The sequence below is a fragment of the Rhinopithecus bieti genome, unplaced genomic scaffold (genome assembly GCF_001698545.2).
Source record: "Rhinopithecus bieti isolate Rb0 unplaced genomic scaffold, ASM169854v2 scaffold_19652, whole genome shotgun sequence".
NCBI lineage: Eukaryota > Metazoa > Chordata > Mammalia > Primates > Cercopithecidae > Rhinopithecus > Rhinopithecus bieti.
Genome location: NW_016809913.1, coordinates 2637713 through 2664062, shown reverse-complemented (window position 1 = coordinate 2664062; position 26350 = coordinate 2637713). Strand labels below are relative to the sequence as shown.

The 26350-nt window shown below is 42.3% G+C and overlaps 1 protein-coding gene across 1 annotated transcript in view; it reads right to left on the bottom strand.

Moving 5' to 3' along the window:
* MYO1D (myosin ID) overlaps positions 1 to 26350 on the bottom strand; it is a 389352-nt gene that overhangs the window by 65487 nt on the left and 297515 nt on the right. The window lies entirely within an intron of this gene.

Here is a 26350-nt window from a genome sequence, read left to right as displayed (position 1 = left end):
TGCTTTTCCCGCTCGTCCCGGCTGGAATCCTGTATCCGTGGCACATCCACCAACACCCATGCCATTCCAGACCCTTGCCCACAACAGCCACACCCCTCCTCACACCACACGCAAAGCTGTGGCTAATGGTCTGTTCCTCCAACTCCTATCCAGCTTTCGATTCTTCAAGCACACTAAGTTATTTTCTGCCTCAGGGCCTTTGCACCAACCATTCTTCCTTACTGGGTTGGTCTTCACAGTTCCTGTTCATCACAGTTCCTGGTCTTCACAGTTCCCAGCCTGAGCTGAAGTGTCACTTCTTCATTTGGTCTTCTCTCATCACTCTATCAAAAGAGAGCACCTCATTTTCTGCCTCAGAACCCTGCTTATTCCTCCTTAGCACTTATTACCATATCAAATTGTTTTTACTCATTTGTTTACTTGGGTTTTGTGTGTTTGCCCCACTGGAATGTAAGGTTGAGAACGGGGGCTGTGATGTGTTGAACCCAGGGCCTTGTACATGGTAGGTGCACGTATTTACGGAATGGATGAACAACGGGAAGACCAACTGCTCTGTAAAGCCTTTCTATGTGCTCCCATGGGACTCCCAGCACTCATCTCTACTAAGCTTCTCTACCTGTATTTTTCTAACTTAATGCAGTTGTTTCTTTACAGCTGTTGCCTGCCATGGGCTGTGGGTGCTGTGATCCAGACTGGGTAGAGCAGCCAAGGCCTGGCCCATTGCAGGTGCTCAACAAGTGGGTGCTCTGAGCAAATGGGTGAGTGGCGCTCCTGAGGGCTCGAAGTGGGTGGAGGAAGCCATTCTAGAATTGAGCAGTTGCTACAGGTCACATAGATGATGAAACACTGCCTATAGGCCAGCTTCAGCTCACACAAGCCCACTATAAACTCTGCAGACACAGGGTTTGTGGCCACGAAAAGTTTTTTTTTTTTTAGATGGGATCTTGTTATTTGGCTCAGGCTGGTCTTGAACTCCTGGGCTCAAGAGATCCTCCCACCTCAGCCTTCCGAAGTGCTGGGATTACAGGCATGAGCCACTGCACTTGGCCAAAATGTTTTAACTACATTTAAAACTGGATTTTAGCAACGAGTTAGTTAGCAACTTATTCTTGAGCTTCACATTAAAAAAATGAACATCACATTTAACATTAAGATCACGGGAATTAAGTGAAGGGAAAATAGGAATACTATAGTGTTTTTGGGAATAAATGAAGGGAAAATAGGAATACTATAGTGTTTCGGGTCTGTCAGAAAACGAGCTGTGCTAAATTCCCTAACCTAAGGAATTTACAGGCTCTTTGTGGAACTTGTAACTTGATGATGTTTGTCTCCTTTACAATATGGCTTGGTGAGACCTCAGGAAGAGATCTCACATATTTTACAGACAAATAATGCAGGGAAATCACCCCAATTAAGGCAGTTTAAACCATGATGAATGTGGAGAATGGCGAGCAGCTTGTGGGACACCCTGCAGTTATCATTCGGTGAAATGATGTGCGCCTTTCACTTGGCAGGCTTAGTTTATCTTTTTTTTTTTTTTTTTTTTTTTTTTTTTTTTGAGATAGAGCTTCACTCTTGTTGCCCAGGCTAAAGTGCAGTGGCGTGATCTCGGCTCACTGCAACCTCCGCCTTTCGGTTTCAAGCTGCTCTCCTGTCTCAGCCTCCCCAGTAGCTGGGATTACAGGTGCCTGCTACCACGCCCGGCTGATTTTTTTATTTTTAGTAGAGATGGGGTTTCACCATGTTGGTCTCAAACTCCTGACCTTGTGATCTGCCCACCTTGGCCTCCCAAAGTGCTGGGATTACAGGTGTGAGCCACCGCGCCTGGCCTAGTTCATCTTTAGTAAAGCCAGACAAACTGGGTGGGGCTTGAGATGCTCTGGTGGTCTAGTTGAGGAGTCGGCAAACTTTGTTTTTTTCCCATTTTCTTCTTTTTTTGAGACAAGATCTTGCTCTGTCACTCAGGCCACAGTGCAGTGGCAGGATCTTGGGTCACTTCAGTCTTGACCTCTTGGGTTCAAGCGATCCTCCCGTTACCCACCCTCATCCCCATCCAGTAGCTGGGACTACAGGTGCATACCACCATGACTGATTTTTGTATTTTTTGCAGACATGGGGTTTTGCTCGGCAAAGTCTTTCTATAAGAGCACAGATGGTAAATATTTCAGCTTTGCAGGTCATACAGTCTGTGCTGTAACTATGTAATTTGGACATAATTACATAATGTTTTGTGATACCTGAAAATTATATAAAATTCAAATTGTGTCTATAAATAACATTTTATGGGAACACAGCCATGCTCATTCGTTTATGTCCACACTTTACAGCCATGTCCACATTCATTGAAACTGTGGACGTAAATGAATGGGCATGACTGTGTTCCCATAAAATGTTATTTATAGACACAATATGAATTTTGCATAATTTTGAAGTGTTACAAAATATTAAACCTCTCTTGAGTTTTTGCCCCTTAAACATGTAAAAATGCAAAGTCATCTTAGTGGTGGGCCAGATTCTATTGTGGATCAAAGTTTGTCAACCTCAGGTCTAGTTTAAAACAGTTTGTCTGTGTGGGAAGCCATGGGATGATAAAAAGAAACACTCAGGCAGGGCCCTCCTTGATCTCAAGAGTAAGTTCCAACCCTTCAGTGCCTAGGCCCAATGGAAACAGTTTATTTCTGAGCACTGCCAGGCTGGAGATGGGCAGCAGACAGTTAATGTTGAACAGAAGACGGAGCAGCAAGGAAACAAGGCTTTGCTCTCGGAAGTGAAGAGTGTTCTTTGAAGTTTGATTAAAAGTGTTTTACTTCACACCTTATGGAAGCACATTATATTGTGCTTTTTCACTGCAGGATAAACAGAAAATCAGTAATGCATTGCTATCAGCACATGCTCACACCTGTGGTTTGAAAACAGCAAACAAACCACTCTCCATGCAAGGGCGCATTGTCAGATAACACAACTGCTGACAATAAGAGCCCAGAAATGTTCTTTCTTTTGAAGAGAACCAGGCTTCCTCCACAGTTGTCCCTGGTTTTGCTATAGAATGAATTCCCAGGGAGATGAGAGGAAATAGAGGTCATTAACAAGGTCTGTCTCTTCTGCCCCTCTCATTTTCTATTTTAAAATGTGCTTCCGTTCTAAATATTTTACTCCTTCTGCTTTGAATAATACCAGTACCTTATATCTGACAGGCAGTATAGTCTTAGGACAAGACACTGGGCAGGGGACGGGTACAGATGTTGGAGCCAGACTGCCTGAGCTCTGCTCCATTACTATAATAATTAGCTGTGGTCCTCGGCAAGCTACTGAATCTTTCCATGCCTCAGTTTCTCCAGCTATAAATGGCAGTAATAATAGGTCCCACCTTCTAGAGTTATTGTGAGGCTTATATGAGCTAAGATATGCATGGTGCTTTCAATATAGCCTAGCTCAGACTAAGGACTAGACAAATGTTAACTATTTTTATTATTATCTGCATGTGTTTACCAAGTACCTCAGAATGTGTGCTTGTGTGTGTGCAATATGAACCAAATTGTCTTTCAAGGGCTTCTAAATTACTGAATGGGATCTTGAATTTCTGAACTTTGCTTGTTGGGGCATGTTCTTTAAAGAAAAACTTCTATAAAAAAGGGTTTGTAATCCATATACAATAGGGATCTTAATTGTTTTCTGAAGCGCAACTTATTTTTCTCATATACTTTTCTTAAATTAAGTTCAGCTTTATGTTGCCTCCTTACATATTTTAAGTTTGGACTAAAGGTTTCTCCACACATAATGACCTGTAACCTAACTGGATGTGTGAGCAGACCATAATCTACTCTTGAAACTCAAAGCTGAGTCTCACTCAATCACTTGAGTTTCAGCTGAGTTTCAGCTAATCACAGGTGTTCAGCTGTTCAAGCCAAGTTCCAACAAGGCACATGCTCAGCTGTAACCAATCCAGCTGCTTCTGTAGGTTACTTCTGTTTTCTATACTCACTTTCTTTTTCTGTCCATAAACGTTATCTGACCATGTGGCAGCCCCAGAGTCGTTCTCAATCTATTCTAGTTCCGGAGGCTGCCTGATCTGCGAATCATTCTTTGCTCAATTAAACTCTGTTAAATTTAATTTGCCTAAATTGAACACTTTTAGCACTTTGTTACCATTATCGTTTTATCACATTTCATCATTTCCATCCTAATACGTTTTACTATCTTTAACTTCTCTTTTTATTGATATCTATCATTAATTTTTTGTAATTTAAATCAATTATATCCATTCCCAGCCACAGACCTTAAAATGAAGTATTTTTTGACTCTTCAGTGTCACTGTCTATGTTTGTCAATGCTATGGTATTGTAATGCAGTGACAGAGTAGTTATCCTATAGAAACTCTTATCCAACTGCATACAAAGTGTACCAGGCGCAGTGGCTCACGCCTGTAATCCCAGCACTTTGGGAGGCCGAGGCAGGTGGATCATGAGGTCAGGAGTTGGAGACCATCCTGACCAACATGGTGAAACCCTGTCTCTACTAAAAATACAAAAAAATTAGCTGGGCGTGGTGGTGCACTCCTGTAGTCCTAGCTACTTGGGAGGCTGAGGCAGGAGAATCGCTTGAACCCAGGAGGAGGAGGTTGCAGTAAGCTGAGATTGTCCCACTGTACTCCAGCCTGGAGATAGAGTGAGACTCTGTCTCAAAAAAAAAAAAAAAAAAAAAAGAAAATTTGGAAAGTGACAAAAAGCTATAAAGAAATCAAATTTTATCCATAATACCATCTCATCATCTAAAGAGAGAACTACTGTTAGTATTTTGACATATTAACATAGAAACATTATGTTTTACATATCCTTTTAGTAATTAACTTTTGCTATAAAGAGTTAAAAATTTTCCGTGATTATCAAGCAATATGTCCTCATTGAAGTAAAGCTGGAAAACACAGAAAAGTTCAAAGCAGTAAAAACAAAAGCACTCAGCATAAACCATTTTGGCATCTTTTCTTCTTCTTCTTCTTTTTTTTTTTTTTGCGACAGGGGTCTTGCTGTGTCGCCCAAGCTGGAGTACAGTGGCACAATCACAGCTCACTGCAGCCTTGCCCTCCTGGGTTTAAGCCATCCTCCCACCTCAGCCTCCCGAGAAGCTGGGACTACAAGTGCGTGCCACCACGCTGGGCTAAGTAAGTTTTTGTATTTTTTGTAGGAACGGGTATTGCCATGTTGCCCAGGTTGGTACACTCTTTCTTTCAATGAACATTTTTTTTGAAATTGCAACCACAATCGGAATATAATATTACACACATAAAAAAACTTATTTTATCATAAGCACTTTCCTTTGATATCAAAAAGTTTGTAAAGGTAAGCTGCAAAAAATTTCATCATTTCATAATTTCATATCATTATTTATTTAGATATTCTTCAATCATTTAGACCATTTCCAGTTTTTCACTACTTATAAATAACTTCTCTATGGATCTTTACATATAAAATTACACCCATATTTCTGATTATTTTCTTAGGATATTTCTTTCCTTTTAAATTTTTAAAATTTTTAATTTTTTCAGAGATAGGGTCTCGTTCTGTTGCCCAGGCTGGAATGCAATGGTGTGATCATGGCTCACTGAACTGGGCTTAAGTGATTCTTCCATGTCAGCCTCATCAGTAGCTAGGACTACGGGTGCATGACACCAGGCCCAGCTAATTTTGAAATTTTTTGTAGAGATGACGTTCTGCTATGTTGCTCAGGCTGGCCTCAAGTGATCCTCCTGCCTCGCCTCCCAAAGTGCTGAGATTACAGGTGTGAGCCACCGCACCTGGACAGGATATTTCTTAAAAGGAGATTGTTAGGGCAGATGATTTGAGCATTAAAATATTAGTAATGTTTTTTTTTTTCCTTTAACTCTAAATGTACAACATAATCCTAGAAATAGTTGACATTTTATGGTATTTCCTTTGTCTTTTTAAAGGGAGGGGCATTTGAAAGACTCTAGTTTATACTTTCAAATGGTTTTCTAGATTTATATCAATTACCTCTCAGCAGCAGTATATCAATGCAGAATCTTACTGCATTCTCATGAATGTAGACTATTATCAAAATAAACTATACTGACTTGAGGGAAAAATGGTATCTCATTGTTTTGTTAAGATACCTTTGATTATTAAGGAAGTTGAGCTTCTGTTTTTCCAAATGTTTGTTAACTATTTGTATATGTTGTTATTGTCCGTTTTCTTTGCAATTACAGCTCTTTTTTTCTTTTCTTTTTTTTTGAGACAGAGTCTTGCTCTGTTGCTCAGGCTGGAGTGCAGTGGCACAATCTTGGCTCACGGCAACCTTTGCCTCCCGGGTTCCAGCGATTCTCTCGCCTCAGCCTCCTGAGTAGCTGGGATTACAGACACACACCACTGTGCCCAGCTAATGCTTTTTGGTATTTTTAGTAGAGATGGGGTTTCACCATGCTGGCCAGGCTGGTCTCAAACTCCTGACCTCAAGTGATTCACCCGCCTCAGCCTCCCAAAGTGCTGGGATTACAGACGTGAGCCACCGCACCCAGCCTGCAATTATGGTGATTTCTAAATATATAAATGCATTGATGGAGGATGAGATTGATCTGTGTGTGCCTCAGCACGTCAGTGGGAGAACTGTAATTGCAATGAAAATGGACAATAAAAAGACATACAAATAGCTAACAAACATTTGGAAAAACAGAAGGTCAACTTCATTTCAAATGGAGCCATCAACAGTACACTGAGTTCCACTTCATGAGGAGGAGCTGAACAATCACATGGCTACCTCATTCCTCACCCTGTCCCTTCACTGCACATGTGGCATTCAATCACACCTCAAACTGCTACATACTGGGTTAAGATAAGCTACTAAACATTTGACTTAGTGTATTTAGTTTCTTAAACCCTCTTTGATTCAGTAGGATGCTGATCTTGGTTTACTACAATTCTTGCTGGGCTAAAGGCTGCATGGGAATATGCAAGCAGCAGGAGACAGTGAGATCCATCAACAATTGATTAAAATCTCTTTGCTGAAATTTATCTGTAGGGGTCCAGAAGCCAGTTTGCTGCCTCCAACCTGCCCATTGACAATTAGCAGATAATGTACAGAAGTATTTCTGCTTTGCAATAGTGGCTTCCAAAGACCCCGTGGAGTCCCTGGCCTGCAGGTGCTGAAGCCCTGCCTGGGGGCAGTAAGCAGAACCCAGGCTAACCTGGGAATGGATCCTCATGCCCTCTGCTTCCTCCCCTTCATGAGTTGGTTCATAGGGGCTGAGAAGGGGACTGTCAACTAGCAGGCAGATTTTCTTTATCCTCCCTCTGAAGTTTCTAATTACACAAGTCTAGATGTGAAGCTGACATCAACTTCCTTCACAGCGTCACTTGGGAGAATCTTGGTCAACATGTGGTCCCTTTCCTTTCTAAGCCGACACCCTCTACTTAGCAATTATGAAGTGGCTTTACAGTCAGTGCTGGAGCATAGTGTATAGCCCAAGGTGAATCCCACACCCTCCCTTCCCTCAACCAGAGCCTACTGACCTACCTGCTTCCCTTCCTTCCCTCCTTCGGTATTTATTTAGTGTTTCCTGTGCTAGGTGCCAGGGATGAGTCAAATATATTTATGACATGGTCCCTGTTCTCAGTGAACTTGTACTTTAATGGGGGAGATGGACTAAGTATACAGACAACTACAAAGGAAGTGGGAAAGCAGCAGCGAGCACAAGACATAACAAAGAGCCGGAAGCCCTTCCACACAGCTGCACCTTTAACCCTGACTTGAAGGCGCCAACTGAGGCTCCAAGCCATGTGGTGTTTACAGGGGAAAGTATAGGAACAAATCCCCATCAGGCCTGTCTGCATTTTGGGGTCACTGTTACAAAGGTCAATCTGTGTTTATTCTAGAAACAGCATACCCCCCATCTCACAATTATGTAAAACAGTCAATCACCCTTGATGATAACTCTTCCTGCTTCATAATGCATACAGCTAGACATAATTTCATTATAAAAAACTGTATTTTATTTTTTTTTTGGAGATGGAGTCTTGCTCTGTCACCCAGGCTGGAGTGTAGTGGCACAATATCAGCTCACTGCAACCTCTGCCTCCCAGATTCAAGCAATTCTCTTGCCTCAGCTTCTGGAGTAGCTGAGACTACAGGTGTTCACCACTACACCTGGCTAATTTTTGTAGTTTTAGTACAGATGGGGTTTCATCATGTTGACCAGACTGGTCTCGAACTTCTGACCTCAGGTGATCCGCCTGCCTCAGCCTCCCAAAGTGCTGGGATTATAGGCCCGAGCCACCACACCAAGCCTGAAGAAAATACTTTCATGTGTGAAACCTGCTCCTTGAAGACAGAGTTCTTCCTTGTAGCAACGAAAGGCACCCTGGCACCACTCACTTATATGATGCAGCTCCCACCTCCATCCCACTAAAACCTTACCTCTGGACCCTGAAGATATGACCTGGTGAGAGTGGATGCTCAGATTCTGGAATCTATTCGGCCCTTAGCCCTCGATCATCTGCTTTGTCACCTCTGCTCTCAAGAATGGCCAGTCTTCATATGGCCGGTGACAGTGTGGCTGCTGTGAATGCCCATCTATTCAGGACTGAACTGAGCTAGGTCATGGCCATCAGTAAACATTATCAAGTAATGACTTTGTTACCACTGGTATCTGAACAGGAAGTCCAGATCTAAAGGTCAGTTTCACGCACCTGTTTCAGAGTGTGTTTTGTTTTTTTTTTTTTTTGAGACAGAGGCTCCCTCTGTGGCTCAGGCTAGAGTGCAGTGGCAAGATCTCGCCTCACTGCACCCCCTCCCAGGTTCAAGCGATTCTCCTGCCTCCGCCTCTCAAGTAGCTGGGATTACAGGTGTGTGCCACCAGGCGTGACTAATTCTTTTTTTTTGTATTTTTCGTAGAAACAGGGTTTCGCCATGTTGGCCAGGCTGGTCTTGAACTCCTGACCTCAGGTGATCCACCCTCCTCGACCTCCCAAAGTGCTGGGATTACACATGTGAGCCACCGTGCCCAGCCTTCAGCGTGTGTTTCTATCTAAGATTGAATACATGCAGTGATAAGAAATCCATCTACAGTTTCCTATATATTAATTCAACACACAGTTTCTGAGCTTCTACACTGGTAGACATATATAAGGGGTACTCCTTATAACCCCCTGAAAGTGACAGATGTTAAATAAAAAAATTATACAAAAACTAATTACAACTGTGGTGTTATGAAGGAGAAAATCAGTGTGCTATTAGATGACACTAACATGAGGACTTAGACATGTTTGACGAGAGGGTCAGGAAAAGGCTTCTTTGGGGAAGTAGCATTTAAGCTGAAACCTGGAAGATGCGTGGGAGTTGGGGAAGAGGCTAGGAACAGCATTCCTGGCAGAGGGCATGGCACTGGAGCCGTCTCTGAGGTAGGCAGTGAGGGGCTAGCTGGTGTGGCCTGCAGTGAGGCTGCAGTAAGTGCAGGAAAATGCAGAGTGAGGAGGTGGGGCCACACCGTGTAGGCGGTGGGAATGACCTCAGACCTGATCTTGAGAAGCCACTGAAGGAGGGGAGTGATATGATTTGAAAGTCAACTGAGTCCAACCACAGTTGGGAAAATATTTTTTTGACCCATGTAATTGGAACCAAATAGAATCAATTAATAGTAGCAACATGACAGTAGTTACGGTTGTTGTCCTAATCACAGGGAGTACTTCTAATAACTTAATTAGTTATCTCTTTGAAACCTCAAACACAAACTTCCAAAGCTTTAAAAAGCAACTTGTAAAAGCTTCCCTCTTTGGTCTTTCTCTTTTTAAGCTTCTTTTTAACCAAATCAGGCAGGCAGTGTACCAAGCCTCTGAGACACATCTGTGTGATCTTTCCAACAGTTCAGAAGAGGAATGGGAGCCTCTGCACCCGAGGTGGGGAGAGGCAGAGCTGGGACTCAGGGCAGGATGGGTCATTCCAAAGCCTGAGCTCCATCCATGTTCACAGAATGGAGGAGATCAAAAAGGAGCAGATGATGCAGCTGCCGGCCTCTGGGATATTAACAGGACAAAGCTACTGAGAAAACAGGGTTTCTGGCTGAGGGTAGAGGATGCTAGGAAGGGGCAACAAACGAGGGGGTGGCAGAAGTCAACAAATTGAGCAGCAAATGAAAAAAGAGGAGCTGAATTAGAGCTTTTGTCTAAGCATCCTGAGGACAGGAACCTTGTTTATCCTGTTCATGGCTATATCCCTAGGGCAGAGAACACTGCTCAGCAAGTGACACATGCTCAAAAAACAGATGTTGACTCAGCAAATGAATGTATTTAAACAGAACCTATTCTGTAATAATCACGATGACAACAGTAATAAAATTAGCCACCGTCAACTAAGTGCCTACATGTGCCACACCTGTGCGGGGGGTGTGGCTAGGTTAACCCAAACCCCACCACCAGGTACAGCAGGCATTGTCGCCACATTCCTGGGAAGGAAATAAGGTACACAAAGGTTAAGTAACATCTGACATCTCTTGTCTAGTAAGTAGCAGGGATGGACTTACACACAGACCAATCTCACTCCAAACTTTGTATTCTCTCTGCCCTGTGCTGTGTTGCTTGTCAAGCATGAACATGCTGAGAACTTGGGCTCCAGCCATGGCCAGCCCCTTCAGATGACTTGCCACTGTCGGGTCTCATTCATTCTTTCATCATTCTTAGTCATCAAGTCCAAGTAGCCCTGGAATAAGGGAGCATATGTGCACAGGACACCTGCAGGAAGCATCTTACCAAAAGTGCCTTGCGTCATTGAAGCTGTGTCTGGGTAGTTCAGTGGTGCTAATGAGGCCACTGTTACAGGTTCAGTCTCCATGTCCAATTAACTCAGCTTTGTGCCTTGGAGACTACACCCCAATCCATCTCAGAGGTGCATTCAGTAGTTTCAGAAAAGATGGCTGGGAAGTGTGGGTGGCTTGGTGAAACCTGTTTGCAAGACTAGCAAAACAATGCAAAAGGTATGCTGCAATAATGGCGAGCAGCGGCTTCCTAGAAAAAGGTCACGGAAACTTCTGCACCAAACCTGGGTGATCAGAGCTCCTAGGCAATATTAAGTCCCTTTTCCCAAAAGAGTCTTGAGATTTTTTTCCCCCAAGTATTTATCAGAATCCTCTTTACATTTCTGTGATATTGCAAAAAAACAAAACAAAACAAAACAAAACAAAAAAAAAGGCTGGTATCAGGCAACTAGCATTATTTCTGAAAATTACTGAGAACTTAAAAGACATTCAGAACATCTATGCAACTTGTCTGACACAGTTCAAAAAACTGTCATTGGAAACAGAGACAATCTTATAACCAACATTTAGGCAAATGTGTGTTTAGAATATGGTTAGTTTTCAAGGCAAGTATGTCTCATTCTACTTCTCTCTGTATGGAGAGATTCCGTCTCTAGTCTCATCCCTTTGCAAACTATTTTTCTTATGGCTGCTGGAGTTATCTTTCCAGGACACATATCTGATTCATTCATTTGATTTCTATAGCCTATCAACCCCCTTTGCAGAGCTGTATTAGTCTGGTGTTAATGGGACTTATCATCTACATGGGACACACTTGAGAGTTAAAGGATGCAGCTCTATTGATGATTATGCTGGAGCAACAGGCATAAACCTAGGCAAACTGGGATCTGTGGGGATCTGTGGTCACCTCACATGGAATAGAAGGTCCCTGGCAATCTGAACTGAACCCACATTTTCTGACTCTTCCCCACCCAGATCAGTCTCTGAGAGAGAGTTGCCCTTCCCGTGCTTTCTCTCCCAGACCTCAGCCCTTCCGGCTTCTCTTCTGGAAGAGTGAGTACACACACCTCCAGAGCAGCTCGAAGAGCAGTCGCACCTACTCTCTGGAATTACAGGTCCAGGCTCCATGCTCCTACGCACCTTGACTGGACACAGTCATTATTTGTTTTTATGTGTATTGCCCTCTCTAGACTGGGAAATCCTTGAGGCTGGGGGGTTTAAGTCATCCTTGTGGCTACCCCCAATATGTAGAGGAGTGTTTTGTACATCCTCAGTGTTCAGAAACTGTCAAGTTGATAATAAATAAATTCCACGACTAGATAATCCGGTGCCTTTTAAATAAATACATTGAGGTCTGTGTTATAAATAAATGTTTATGACTAAAATGTTTTATGGCAGAGCTGCTGACTGTCCTGGTATCATAGAAACTTCAGCTGATTTCCATGTGAGCGAATGTATGGAAGAAGTAATATTATATGAGCAATCTATTTTCTCTGGGTGAAGACCGAAACGGGCATATTTCCCTTTCATTGTTCATTGGGGATAGTATTGCTCTAGGCCAAGACGCTGAGACTGCTAAGCGCTGACTAATCGAGGAAGTGTTTGCAGGTACACTGGGCCCAAGGGTGCACAGACCTCTTGCATTTTAACTTGCATGTCGTGCTCTCAGACCTGCATGGCCAATTCTGTAATAGTATCTGCCACAGAAAAGACACTGCGTGAAATTCTTGTGCAGCTCTTCCCCATCTAACCTGTTCCTCAATGGTGAACGCCCAGGGGAAGTGAAAGGAAGTACCCCAGACTGAGAACTGGGAACCGTCACCTCCCACTGGATGAGCAATGAGACACGCCCAGGAGTGTGAATTCCCTGCCTCCGTAATGCCTTTTCTCTCCCAAAGCATTAGTCTTGGAGAGATGAGCAATGATTGGTAACTCTCCTCTCTAGTTAAATCTGAATTTCCACTTGCTTTACAGAGTGAGAAAGTAAACACAACACAGTAGTCATCCTACTCTGAGAGCTTTTGAACTGTTGCTGATCTTTAGCACGTATAACTTGAATATACTGAGGAGCCAGAAAACAAGATCCGGGAATAAAGGGGAGATAAAAGGTCAGAGGATGAGTGTGTGAAGGTATCACAGGGCGAGTCACTAGCTGGGGACAACTGCTTCCCACAGTCTCTGAGAACTAGAAGAAATCACAGCAGACGCAGTTTTGGTTAGAAATAGGACCAAGTTTCTGAGCAGGATGTTTAAGATCATTAAATAAATCACCAAGGGAACTGTGGAATATATTCCTCTGCTGGTCTTTAAAAACAGAGCAGTAACTGAGCAATTAGGGATGAGTTCTGTTTAAGTCTGACCACTGTGCTGAATTGGCTGGAATCTCTAAGTTCCTCCCAGCCCCAGAATCTCACGATGCCTCACTCTCACCAACTGCCCGTGAGAGACAGTGGAACCCAGAACCAGAGGGCCCTCAAGGAGTTATCATGTAATCAGTCTCCGACAGTCAAAAATTTGTCCTTACATTTAATCAAACTTCCTTAGTGCAGAATGGGTACAGGATAGTTTCCTCTTATCAACCCTCATGCATGGTAAGCCAAGGTTATCACACTTCAAAGAAAATTTATTTTTATTTTTATTTTTTTGAGACAGAGTCTTGCTCTGTTGCCCAGGCTGGAGTGCAGTGGCCCGATCTTGGCTCAATGCAGGCTCCGCCTCCCGGGTTCACGCCATTCTCCTGCCTCAGCCTCCCAAGTAGGTGGGACTATAGGCGCCCGCCACCACGCCCGGCTAATTTTTTTGTATTTTTAGTAGAGACGGGGTTTCACTGTGTTAGCCAGGATGGTCTCGATCTCCTGACCTTGTGATCCGCCTGCCTGGGCCTCCCAAAGTGCTGGGATTACAGGCGTTAGCCACTGCGCCCAGTCAGTTATCCCCACTTTTTTTTTTTTTTTTTTTTTTTTGAGGACGGAGTTTGTCTCGGTCAACCCGGGCTGGAGTGCAGTGCCGATGCAGGGCTCACTGCAAGCTCCGCCTCCGGGTTTACGCCAATTCTCCTGCCTCAGCCTCCGGAGATAGCTGGGACTACAGTGCGCCCGCCACCTCGCCCGGCTAGTTTTTTGTATTTTTTTAGTAGAGAACGGGTTTCACCATGTTAGCCAGGTCTCGAATCTCCTGACGCCTCGTGATCGCCCGTTCGGCCTCCCAAGTGCTGGGATTACAGGCTTGAGCCACCGCGCCCGGCCTAGTATATCACACTTTTAAGGCTCTTCTAACAAACACTTTTCATGTTTTCAAAGCTCCTTTCAAAGCGACTCTTGTAAAGTTCACGAACCTCTAAAAACTCAGTGACATCCAGTTTGATATGATTAATCTGCACAGATGGATTCTACAATGCCAAGTTCTGGGTTCTGAGACAGGAAACTTGGATGGATTTTTAACACAACATTCCTGTTTCTAACACGCATATCCTAAAGGTGTCTATTAATGCTGTAGATATGAATCTAAGTCAGAAAGCACACATGTCTGTTGTTGGGAATAGAAAGTAAGAGAAAAAAGTGACAGATTAGTTCCACCTGAGGCTATGGAAAGGGCTGGCTCCAGTGAGGAAAGGGTGCTGGAGGGAGCATGCTGGGCAAAAGGGGACTCAGAAGTCACAGGATGGGCGGGTGGAGGGAAAAGTAAATACAAATGCACAGAAGGGCCCTTGGAAGAGAGACCTTAAAGGGTGTTTCTACCACAGGTGCTAGAGTAGGTGAATCAGTGGGAAGTATGTGTGGGGCTTGTTGGGCTGAGAGGATGCAGGGCGGCCAGGAGGGAAGAGGTGTGGGGGAGTGGGGTGTGGAAGCAGGCGAAGGAACTGGTAAAGAAAACCTCATTGGTTGGTAAACCAACATTTTTCTGGTTTTTAACCCTGGCAACCCCGCCTCTGGCCCTCCCTCCACTGGAAGTTTCCAAGCATCTGTTCCTGCTGCTGACTTTGCTCTGCTCCCCTGGGCTGTTGCCTGTATCAAGCCTTTCCTTCTTTCCTGGAACTTGCAATTCCACTAAATTTGTCATATGGCCTAGAAAAACTGTAAATTCTGGTGGGGTCGGGTTGATAATTCCTTGTTCTCCAGAAGGTACCCTTTTAAATTAAAAGGGTAGAAACTTCTGTAAGTCAAGAAAGGAAGTAGCCATTTCTTTTGACACTTGGTAGCATACCCACTGCCACTTTCTAGCATATTTTAAAATGAAAACTTCTTGGTGGTATATTGAAGAAATAAGACTTTGAAACGCTCTCTCCCCTGTTCAATTAATTTTGGGAAATCAAAAAGCACTTCCATTCCGCATCCAGAAAATCTGATTTTGTCGAGGCAATTAAGAATATTACCCTTTTACTCTAGCAAAGTAACCCACGCAGAGGACTGAAAAAAATGAAAAGCAACAGTCCCTTAACCCACTGCTGGTTCTTTCATGCTTGCTTTAAACTGCTTCTACTTTTAGCTCTTTTTATGGTGAACTCCAAACACTAAATAACAGGCTTATATTGCCTTTCTGAATTTATCAACTTCAATTTATCTGAAATTATCAATTTGATATATATCCACTGACTTCCCTTTACAACAGATCTAGGTTCATATCATGAATAACCCCTGCTCTCCTCCTCACCTGTATTTTCATCAATAGTTGTATTACTTCTTGACCCCATTAAATAATATATGTATCCTTTATTTTTGTTCCACCAACAAGAAACTCTCTCTGTATTCCCCATTTTCTAAGGTGTGGATGCCAGTATCTCCACCTTCCTTCCAGCACTTCTACTCCCCCTCGCCCACCTCCCGCCAGCTATACTTCTACACCAGAGGCTGAGGCAGCTTCCTTTTTGTGACATCTCCAACGCTGATCTCTGGATTTTACCTCTCAAAGATGCTCCTTTCCCAGGTACCCCACTCTCAGCCACTGCTACTCCATCTACCCAGATGCTTTAGCCACAAACAAATCCTCTCTTTCCCTTTCGCCCACATAAGTCCTGTCATTTCTGCCTCCAAATATATTTCACCATCTCCATGCCTAAAATGTTAGTACAAGCCACTGTCTTCTAATTTTAGGAACAGCCACCCTCTTGTCTTGCTATAATCCACCCTCCACAAAATGGCCAGAGTGATTTTTCAGAAATATAAGTCAGATCACGTCACTCCCTTTGCTAAAAAATCTCTTATTAAAATCCCCTTATCATTATCCATGAGGCCTTCAATGATCTGGCCTGGGCGATCTCTCACTTCCATCTCCTGTACTCTTCCCCTCATTCACTCTGCTAGAGCAACACAGGCCTTTATCGTTCCACTGTCACAAGCTAATTTCCATTTTAGGGCCTTTACTTTTCTGCTTGGCAACATCTCAGATCTCCTTCTTCTCGTCATTCAAATCCTAACTGAAGGGTCACTCTCTGACAGGCTTTCCATGTTAGCAAAAGCAACCTGTTCTCCCTAGCAATGCTCTTTCATGTTATCCAATTTCAGCTTCTTCACAGCACTCCAGACATTACCTTATTTGTACTTGCTTGGCGTTCATACCCCTTTCTAGAATATGAGCCCTTCGAGAAATGTTTCGTTCACTGCCTGTAGATTCCCAACCACATTCTATGCGTGGCACATACAAGGCACTGAAAAAATATTGACTATTATCAACTCGGTGTTCTGTAGCCTTAATTAAGGATTTTTTTTTTTTTTTTTTTTCTTTTTTTTGTTTGAGACGGAGTCTCACTCTGTCGCCCAGGCTGGAGTGCAGTGGCCGGATCTCAGCTCATTGCAAGCTCCGCCTCCCGGGTTCACGCCATTCTCCTGCCTCAGCCTCCCGAGTAGCTGGGACTACAGGGGCCCGCCACCTCGCCCAGGCTAGTTTTTTGTATTTTTTAGTAGAGACGGGGTTTCACTGTGTTAGCCAGGATGGTCTCGATCTCCTGACCTCGTGATCCGCCCGTCTCGGCCTCCCAAAGTGCTGGGATTACAGGCTTGAGCCACCGCACCCGGCCTTAATTAAGGATTCTATACTTTGGTTAAGATTAATTCTAAAAGTTGGAAATCAAAGAATGTTTTATTCCTGCAAACCTATAATTATTATTCACTATTTAAGTAATGTCCCCAAGTATGTTCTATTTTCTTTCTTGGAACTTACAAATGCTTTTTCTCTTCCATGGTCTAGAATTGAATAAAATCCCTTGAATCCCTGCATTTCATAGGTACCAATCATCAGAACCCTGGGTCTTCTTGCTCTGTCAGTTGGTACCACAGCTGCCACTCAGGGACTTTATTTCTCTCTTGATTTGGAACTGCTACCTTTGGCTCTCATGTCTTCTTTCCTGTTTTATTACCTTACTTTGCTGGAATATATCCTCAGGAAACCTCATAGGAAAGGGTGTGTGTGAAAGGCTCTGACTGTGTTGTTGGTTTTTTTTTTTTTGAGGGAAGGTTTTGATCTGTTACCCAGGCTGGAGTGCAGTGGTGTGATCACTGCACACTGCAGCCTTGAACTCCTGGGCTCAAGCAATCCTTCCACCTCAGCCTCCTGAGTAGATGGGATGACAGGCATGTGCCACCACTTTCGGCTAATTTATTTTTTATTTTGTAGAGATAGGGCCTCCTTATATTCCCCAGGCTGGTCTTGAACTCCTGGCCTCAAGCGATCCTTCCACCTCAGTCTTCTAAAGTGCTGGGATCACAAGTGTGAGCCACTGCGCCCGGTCTCTGACCAAATTTTATCCCTTGTTTTTTTTTTTTTTTTTTTTAACTTTGTAACTGACCGTTACTTTGACTGGGAATAGAATTATAGGTGGACAATACTTATCTTTCCGTACTTTACAAAAGCTTCTCTTTTAGCATCTAGTATAAGTGAAGAGAGTTCACATACATGCACACAGTTGTATCATTACTGGCAAAGACTATCCAGATTGACGCACCCAAGATGAAATTTTGTAAAGCTAGCTAATTTAAATTAAGTGAGTTAGTTTGAATTACAGTATGTTGAGTAAAGAAATTCAGTTTTCTTTCTTTCAAATATAAATAGCGTTTCCACAAATTCTTCTCCAAATCAGGCTAATTGTCTTTCTGCAAGTCTTCTTTTCTTAATCATTTTCTTAGTAAACTTCTTATTCACAGCATTGAGTTCTCCTTCATGCTGCCCAACACATTGTACTTGCTTTGCATTATTCTTTGAAAATTCAGTTTGGTAAGAAATAGTATCTTGCTTATTGCTCTATCTCTGGTACCTAACTTATCTTGAAAGAGAGCCTGGCACTTCTGAGTGTGGGCTCACTATACAGATTGAGAAAATAAAAGTAAAGGCACACAAAGGTGAGGTGTAGCTGAAGCCCTCTCAAAGTCAAGAAGCACATCCCTGGCGAGCTGTTTAGGCTCCCTAGTCCTAACATCAAAACAGTGGTTTGCAGGGATCATGAGCTTTGAAGTCAGAAAAACTGGGTTTGAATCTGTCTGTGCTCGCCACTTGCTAGCTGTATGACCTTGGACAAATCATTTATAGGCTCTGAACTCCAGGTTCTTCATTTGTAAAATGAGGATAAATATGTCTACCTTGTAAGACAGTGACTTTGAAGGTTAAATACGATAGTTTAGGTAAAGTTATTGACATAATTGTGGGAGCCGATAGGAAGTATCGGAAGTATTATTGTTATTAATAAAAGGAATGACATGTTGATATACAGAAATCAAACCTAAAGCACTAATTTTGATGAAAGAATCCCAAATTTATGTACTATTTCACATAATACTAAGTATGATAAAAACATGCTACAGTAAAATTCAAATAATTAGCAGGTATTTAAATAAGGGTCCTTTTGGCCTAGCCAAACGCTCTTCCTACTTTCCATAGTTCCAATCTGAGGACCTTTGATTTACCTTGTCGGTATATAGCTCAATCCATTAAAAAATCATTAGGCAGTAGCCTCAGGCTACAAAGTCTTACATTTGATTTCTTTTGTATCCTTTAATTTACCGATGAAAATTTTGAAAGAGTAAAATTGAAATTAGTGAGGCTTTATTGAAAGTTCATTACATCCACAATAAACTTTGCTTGGTTAAATAAAATTTTCCATGTGGTGTGATTACATAGTACAAGGAAAGAGATTTTCTGGGGTGACTTACGCATACCCATCTTATTATCTCAGTTCTATCAGATGCATAGTGAGTTCTCTATCTGCTCCGGTTTCCATCTTATGCAGCGAATCCCGTGGACTTCACTCCCCATTCCCTCTGGGGTGTGTTGCTCCTAACTTTGTTTTCACTCCATTATCTTTTAATGGCTCTTGTTTCTTCTCTTTGGAGTTTGCCTGGATCCTGACCATCAGAGAGATGACTGCTGGATTGATGGGTCAGAAATACATTCACCATATAGACTCCAGAATCACCAAGATTCTTCTGTGCTCAACTACCTGTAGTGGCAATCAACCTGCAGAGGCTAGCGTTCCATGGCCACAGGAAAGGAAACACTGGCTTTTAAAAGGTAGCTTCCTAGTATGCTTGTTGTCGAGGGAGCATCTTTTTGTTTTGGTGTGTTTCAATCAATGCCCTCATCTAAGAGACGTGACAACAGTGAAGGTGCAAAACCACAGGAACCTCAAAACCACTAAAAGCTGTATATTTGACTCCTTTTACCTATAAAAGGGAATCCATTAGTAGACTTCAAGAACAAAATCAGAGTAAAATTAGTTCACTCTTAGGTAGATCAGGGGTGAGTCAGGAGAATAAAGAGGAAGCATGTCAAAATATCTATTATCCCAAAGAACTTTGGAGAACTTGCAAGCTTGCTACTCTGCCCCACTTGCTATTTAGGTTCCAAGCACTATGACTGATGGCAAGTTTGTAAACTACAAGGTTTTATATTTAAAGGAACCTGGGTCTCCTGACCTTATTTCTCTAAGATAGAAGCAACAAAAGACAGCATATTTAGGAATCTCCATTAGAGTCAACTACTAAGGCTTTCTGAGGACAACTGTGACTAACTGTAATCTGTTATAAAAGGATGGTGAAAAGGTTTTTAAAGCAGTACAAAATTCTAAAGAGAATTCTGTAATACATATCCATAATGTATCACATACTATTCAGGATATCAAAATAACCTTAATTTTACTAAATGATATGATGGTAGTCCATGTGTCTAAGAAATGTGTTTCTGTGGTAACATTCATATTTTGTTAATCTAATATCAGCTTTGATTTACTATTGCCTCTTTTTAAAAAGGGTCACTTATTTATGAATGAATGAATGAGACAAGGTCTTGCTCTGTCACCCAGGCTGAAGTGCAGTGGCATGATCATGGCTCATGGCAGCCTTGACTTTCCCAGGTTTAAGCGATCCTCTCACATCAGGCTCTCAAGTAGATAGGACTGCAGACACATACCATCATGCCCAGCTAATTTTTTACTTTTAAATTTTTATTTATCTTTTTTTTTCAAACAGAGATGGGTTCTTGCTTTGTTGCCCAGGCTGCTCTTGAACTCCTGGGCTCAAACGATCTTCCTGCTTTGGCCTCCTAAAGTGCTAGGATTAAAAGAGTGAGGTAGGCCGGGGACGGTGGCTCAAACCTGTAATCCTAGCACTTTGGGAGGCTGAGGCGGGTAGATTGCCTGAGCTCAGGAGTTTAAGACCAGACTGGGCAACAGGATGAAACCCAGTCTTTACTACAATACAAAAAAATTAGCTGGGCGTGGCGGTGGGAGCCTGTAATGCCAGCTACTCGGGAGGGTGAGACAGGAGAATCACTTGAACCCAGGAGGCGGAGGTTGCAGTGAGCTGAGATCACGCCATTGCACTCCAGCCTGGGTGACAGAGACTCAGTTTCAGAAAAAAAAAAAAAGTGTGAGGTACCATGCCTGGCCTAATTTTTTATTTTGTATTTTTTGTAGAGACTGGGTCTTGCCAGGGCTGGTCATGAACTCCTAGGCTCAAGTGATCCTCCCACCTCAGCCTCCCAAAGTGCTGGTGTGAGCCACCACACCCGGCCAGGATAAGTGATTTACAACAGAGATAATATATAGTGTCTAATGATTAATCAACATTTGTCAGGTGTTGAGATGTTTATTTTCATACCTTTCCTTTTGCTGAAAGGTTTGAGTTCTGCTCTTCTGAACAGATGGCTATCATTTAACTAACAGCAATACTGAGTTTACTAACTAAGAACTCATAGTCTAGTCACAAAAAAATGAATGTGATTTAGCTTTCACTAGTAAGAGTTGAAAAGAGAGCCTAAGTAAGAATCCAACAGACAGAACTTTCAAGATTCAGAAACATGTATATATATATTTTTTCTTTTGAGACAGAGTCTCGCTCTGTCACCCAGGCTGGAGTGCAGTGGCACGATCTCGGCTCACTGCAAGCTCCGCCTCCCGGGTTCACGCCATTCTCCTGCCTCAGTCTCCCGAGTAGCTGGGACTACAGGCGCCTGCCACCACGCCTGGCTAATTTTTTGTATTTTTAGTAGAGACAGGGTTTCATTGTGTTAGCCAGGATAGTCTTGATCTCCTGACATCGTGATCCGCCCATCTCGGCCTCCCCAAAGGGCTGGGATTACAGGCGTGAGCCACCGCGCCCAGGCCTCAGAAACATATTTCAAAGAGACCTTAGAGGTAGCTATTAGAATGCCCAGGTTTATAAAACATAAGAGATGGCTGCCACAAACTGTATACAAGAGGGTAGCAGAATATGGCTTTGAAACCTCATATACACAAATTATGTGGTAAAAATATTTCCCTTTGTTAATGGTCCTAAGTTCTTTTATTCAACCCATATGAGAGGTCCAATAACTTGCCATCAAATCATAGAGGGTCACGTAGGCAATGGCCCCGAGGGGCATGGCATATCAGATTCCCTATGTGTATAAGGTTAGGAAACTACACCCTGTCTTCTCAGGATCATACACCCACATTTACAAGGTTACTACTTTCTTTTTTTTTTTTTTTTTTGAGACGGAGTCTCGCTCTGCCGCCCAGGCTGGAGTGCTGTGGCCAGATCTCAGCTCACTGCAAGCTCCGCCTCCCGGGTTCACGCCATTCTCCTGCCTCAGCCTCCCGAGTAGCTGGGACTACAGGCGCCCGCCACCTCGCCCGGCTAATTTTTTTGTATTTTTTTAGTAGAGACGGGGTTTCACCGTGTTAGCCAGGATGGTCTCGATCTCCTGACCTCGTGATCCGCCTGTCTCGGCCTCCCAAAGTGCTGGGATTACAGGCTTGAGCCACCGCGCCTGGCCGAGGTTACTACTTTCACCTGATAGCAGAATAATAACTTCAGAACCCTGCTCATCTGGGAATCAGCATTAGCTGGCCGAGTTTAGGATATACCCACAATTAGATTTTCAGGTTCTCACCTACAGAACAGATCCTCGGAACTGGGTTTCTTGAACTTGTACAGTATGAAAAATTAAGCTTTTGAGTTTGAAATGACAGAATTTGTAATAGAAAGAGATAATATTCTAAAGATCAGATAATACTTCCATTTAATCTTTTTATTAGTTTTAGCATGCAATTTGGCTTTTACCCTCAATGCTTTTACCAAAGGTGCTTTCAAAGGTCACCAAATCAAATGGACTGCTCTAGGGGTAGGCCTCCTTTAATGCGGAGGCATCTGACCTTGCTGTCTTCTTTCTGGGAGAGCACTTCCCCTAAGTCTCCTCCTACCTTTTGGCCTCCCATTTATTACATGTAGGAGGTGCCTAGGGGTCCATCCTGGCCCCTCTTTTCACTCTACATGTTTCCTTGGTGACTTCTTCCTGCTTTGGCATAACTTCAGACTCATTTACATTCCCTTCAAGTTCCTTGACAATCTGGTCATATCTACATACCATTTTGGTAGTTCCTGCCACTCCCCTCAACACAATCTCTGATCTTGCCACGCGGGACCACTCGCTGTTTTCAGAACAGTGGCAATGTTTTTTTATTTTTCCTTTTCTTTTCCCTTTTTCTTTTTTTGAGATAGGGTCTTGCTCTGTCACCCAGGCTAGAGTGCAGTGGCGTGATCACATCTCACTGCAGCCTCAGCCTCCTGGGCAATCCTTCCCTGCCTCAGCCTCCCAAGTAGCTGGGACTACAGGTATGTGTCACTATACCCAGGTAATTTAAATTTTAAATTTTTTTTGCAGAGACAGGGTCTCACCATGTTGCTCAGGCTGATCTCAAACTGCTGGGCTCAAGTGATCCTCCTGCCTTGGTCTCCCAAAGTGCTGGGACTACAGGCATGAACAACCACGTCCAGCCCAATGTATTTTCAAATAGTTCCTTTATGTATTTGTTTGTGCTGTTTTCCTATCTACACAAAATTCATGGCCCTGTCTCACCTGAACATCCCTCTCTATACTCCAGATCCTAGTCACTTTTATTAAGGCATGCTTATTAAGGCATCACTGACATACAATAAAGTCCACATAATTAAGTATACAATTTGACATGTTTTGAGATATATATTATACCTGTGAAACCATCATTGCACTCATACTGTCCATTACTCCCCAAAAGTTTCTTGTGCTGCTTTGTAATTCCTACTTCCTGCCCTTCCCTATCCACTCTCCAACCCCTGGCAACGACTGAACTGCTTCCTGCTCCTATAGTTTGTATTTTCCAGAGTTGTATATAAACGGATACACTTTTCAGGTTGGCTTCTTTCACCAAGCAAAATTATTTTGAAATTCATCCATGTTGTAGTGTGTATCAATAGCTCATTGTTTTTATTACCAAGTAGTAGTTCACTGTATGGCTATAATACAGTTTGTTTATCCATCATTCCAATGCTAATGGACATTTGGGTTATTCCGTTTTTGGCTATTACAAATAATTTGATATTAACATTTATGTATGTCTTTATATGGATAAATATGTTCATTTCTCCTAAATATCTAGGATTGGAGTGGCTGGAATATGTGGCAGGGATATGGTTAGCTTAAAACACTGTCAAACTGTTCCCACCATGATAATATAAAATGGCAATATAAATTATTCATTTAATACAATTATCTAAAATGGACAAACTAGTTATCCTATGCAATAGAGTTAAATTCTATCTTAAGGGGAAAGCATTCAGTCTTTCAACATTAAATATGATATTTGCTTTAGATTTTTTCATAGATGTATTTTTTTTTTTTTTTTTTTTACCAGAAATGGATGTTGTATTTTAAATACTTTTCTACAACCACTGAGATGATTTTTTTTCAGTTTGTTTATTTGGTGAATTTCATATATTGATTATTGGATGTTAAACCAACCTTGCATGCCTGGGATAAATTCCACCTGGTCACAATGTATTATCCTTTTTATATACTGTTGGATTAGTTATTTTATAAAATGCTGAATTGGATGCACTCAATTTTGCTTATAATTCTTACATCTATGCTCCTAATGGACATTGGTCTGTAGTTTTCTTCTCTTGTATTATCTTCGTTTGGTTTGGTATCAGGGGAAGACTGGCCTCAGAATGAGCTGGAAAGCATTATCTCCTTTTTAATTTTCTGGAAGAGTTTGTGTAGAACTGGTGTTATTTCTTAAATCTACAGTAGAACTCCCCAGTAAAGGCATCTGGATCTGGAGTTTCCCTTGTGGAAAGGTTTTAACTATGAATTAAATTTCTTTAATATACATAGAGCTATTCAGGTTATCTATTTCTTCTTGTATGAGTTTTTGGTAGTTTGTGTCTTTCAAGGAGTCTATTTAATCCAAGCCGTCAAATTTACTGGCATAAAGTTGTATAACATTCTTTTGTTACGCAGTTAACATCAATAGAATTTGTATCGATGTCACATTTTTCACGTTGATATTGGGAATTTGTGTCTTCTGCTTTTCCTCATCAGTCCTACTAGATGTGTATCAATTTTATTTTGGTACTATTGATGTTTGCTATTGTTTTTCTGATTTTCATTTCATTGGTTTCCGTTCTGACCTTTATTCTGCATTCTTTGGTTTAATTTGCTTTTATTTTTCTAGTCCCTCCCTCCCTCCCTTTTCCTTTTCTCTCTCTCTTCCTTCCTTCCTCTCTCTCTCTCTCCCCCACATTCCCCCCCATCTCTCTCTCTCTCTTTTTTTTTTTTTTTTTTCCCGACAGGGCCTCACTCTAGCTGCCCTGGCTAGAGTGCAGTGGCTCGATCCTGGCTCACTGTAGCCTCAACCTCCTGGGCTCAGGTGTTTCTCCCACCTCAGCCTCCCAACTAGCTGGGAATACAGGTGCATGCCACCATACCTGGCTAATGTGTGTGTGTGTGTGTGTGTGTGTGTGTTTTGAGATGGAATCTTGCTCTGTCACCCAAGCTGGAGTGTAGTGGAGCGATCTCGGCTCACTGCAACCTCTGCTCCCAGTTTCAAGTAATTCTCTTGCCTCAGCCTCTGAGTAGTTGGGACTACAGGTGTACACCACCACACTTGGCTAATTTTTGTATTTTTAGTAGAGATGGGGTTTCACCATGTTGGCCAGGCTGTTCTTGAACTCCTGACCTGTTTTGGACAGGTGATCTGCCCGCCTCAGCCTCCTCCCAAAGTGCTGAGATTACAGGCATGAGGCACCATGGCTGACTGATTTTTTTGTAATTTTTTACTAGAGATGGAGTTTCACCATGTTGGCCAGGCTGGTCTTGAACTCCTGACCTGTCTTGGACAGGTGATCTGCCGCCTCAGCCTCCTCCCAAAGTGCCGAGATTACAGGCATGAGGCACCATGGCTGGCTGATTCTTTTTGTAATTTTTTAGTAGAGATGGGGTTTCACCACGTTGCCCAGGCTGGTCTCAAACTCCTGGACTCAAGCAATCCACCTGCCTTGGCCTCCCAAATTGCTGGGATACAGGCATGAGCCACCATGCCTGGCTTTTTCTAGTTTCTTGACATAAAAGCCGAGGGCACTGATATGAGACTTTTCTTTTAAAATCTATGCATTTTAGAAGAAAAGCATTTTATTGTCCTATATCTTTCTATAAAAAGTACTGCTTCAGCAGCACTACATTCATTTTGAAATGTTATTGCTTTCATATTCATGAAGTTCAAAATACTAATGTCTCTTAATTTCCCCTTTGACCTAAAAGTTACTTTGGAGTGTGTTATTTGGCTCCCAATTATTTAGGAATTTTTCCAGGGATCTTTTTGCTATTGATTTCTAATTTTGTTTCATTATGGCAGAGATTTTGAATGCTTTTATATAATATTTACTGTAACTGTGACATGACCCAGAATATGGTCTATTCTGGCAAATATACACTTGAAAAGAATGTGTGTTCTGATGCTGTTAGGCAGAATGTTTTATAAATGGTAACTAGTTCAACTCAGTTCAACTCAGTTGATAGTGTTCACATTTTCTATATGCTTACTGATTTTCTATTGACTTGTTCTATCAATTATGGAGACATCTGTCCATTTTTCCTTGTTGTTTGTTTTTGCTTTATATATTTTCAAATTCTTTTAGGGCCATATATATTTAGGTTTGCTATGTTCTTTTCATGAATTGATCCACATTACTTTTACTATTATTTTAAAACAGATAATTGTTTTTTTTTTTATTTTATTTTTTATTTTATTATACTTTAAGTTCTAGGGTACATGTGCATAACGTGCAGGTTTGTTACATATGTATACTTATG